Genomic DNA, 1,657 nt, shown 5'->3' on the forward strand with positions numbered 1-1,657 from the left:
GTTTGTTCCTTATTACACGTATTAAATTACTTAATAATAAAATGCACCCTATTGATATACATTTAGAGTGAATTGAGTTTGCAAAAACATGGGTGGAGTGTTTTTAGTCATTGTGATTCATTTACTATTACCTGTCTATATTATATAATAATACTGTATTATATACTTAAACTTGTTAGTGTATAAAAGTAACATACCGCAACATTCTGTGGGTGCTGGTGGGTGGAGGATTAGTGGTGCCACTGGAGTGTTCTGTGATGGAGCATCAGTGAGGATGCAGGTCAGGAGAGCTGAGGGGACCTTTTTTTTTTGATAGCTGAATTTTCATTATTTTTCTTAGTGCTGCCTTTGCATTGCTTGATCTTTATTTTTTTTTTCTTGTCTCTTAAATTTTTTTAATAGACCCTGGTAACTGGCTGATGGTTCACAGGAATGCTGACTGCTGCTGACTGACTTGCTGCTGGTTGACTGGGTAGTGTCACCTGTCCCTGTCTCTCCTCTCTAGCCATGTCCTTTTTCTTCACTCTCACTTTCCTTTCTCTGAGTGTCCTCGTTCTTTTTTCCTCAACCTTTGAAACTGATAGAGGTAGAATACATGGTTTTGCTAATTTTAAATATTGAAAATATCACATCACTTTACTTCAACTAGTACGAGTTTGTACTTATTATATATGAATCACCTGAAATAACATAGCTGTAATCAGCAGCCATTTCTTGTATGTTCACAGGTCTAGGGGTGCATCGTGGAGCAGGGCCCTCCTCTTTTTGACCACAGGACGGTGTACAAAGATTGTGGGAATAGCATCTGGTCTCAGCCTACTCTTGAATTTTTTGGTCATGACAAATTGCATTGCCGCAATTTGTCTGCATACTGACTTCAGTTTAGTTTCCACACACACCTTTTTTTTTGTCTACCCACTTACAGTACATATCACATGGTGGTTAAATGCACAGTTATAGGTAACACTGATGACTCCCTGAAATGTCTCACCATGAGTCTCAGCTCCCTGGGTTTTGCAAGGCTTTGCTTGTTCCTTATTTCTAGTAAAACATTGTCAATGTAAAAAAGTGCAAATAAATGTGAGTATAATTACCTAACAATTTTTTGTTGTTGTAATTTTTTATTTGTATTTAGATTGCTCCTGCTGACTTGAGCCAACCATTATTTTCTCCTCTCTATGTCAGCGGGGAAGCCATACATTCGCACACCTTTCTCTGACTGAGTGGAGCATCCCCATGCAGCACAGTAAACCACGGTGGAGACTATGCAAGGACAACATGAAAGAAAGGACACATACAAAATGCTTGTCATGCTATTAAATTTATTAGAAATGTATTCATGAATTGCTGTAAATAGTTAATTGTATAATTACAATTTAAAATAACTGTTTTCTATTTTAAAATGGAATATACTCCTGTGATGCCAACCTGAATTTTCAGCATCATTTTGAATGGCAGTGTACATGTTTATATACGAGCATGCTTAAGTTGTTTTAAACCTGAATATATTGTGTACATGAATAAGTATTGTAAGAATTATACTAGATATAATAGGTATATTATTTATAATACATAATTATATTACTATATGTAATTGTAAGAATTATAAACAGTAAGCTTCATTTTACATTTATTTAACATGCTAATTACTGCTGGT

General features: G+C 35.4%; 1 long non-coding RNA gene across 2 annotated transcripts; it reads left to right on the top strand.

Annotated features, from left to right (window-relative positions):
• The first annotated feature begins 406 nt into the window (after nt 1–406).
• On the top strand, nt 407–1,427 carry LOC127938359 (uncharacterized). 2 transcript variants are annotated; one of them, XR_008148688.1, is made up of 3 exons: nt 444–586; nt 729–1,080; nt 1,186–1,427. It is a non-coding gene; the product is annotated as an uncharacterized LOC127938359 (long non-coding RNA). The 2 variants fall into 2 exon arrangements; XR_008148689.1 differs by having other exon boundaries at nt 407–1,080.
• The last annotated feature ends 230 nt before the right edge of the window (nt 1,428–1,657 follow it).

The sequence above is a fragment of the Carassius gibelio genome, chromosome A20, assembly GCF_023724105.1.
Source record: "Carassius gibelio isolate Cgi1373 ecotype wild population from Czech Republic chromosome A20, carGib1.2-hapl.c, whole genome shotgun sequence".
Taxonomy (NCBI): Eukaryota; Metazoa; Chordata; class Actinopteri; order Cypriniformes; family Cyprinidae; genus Carassius; species Carassius gibelio.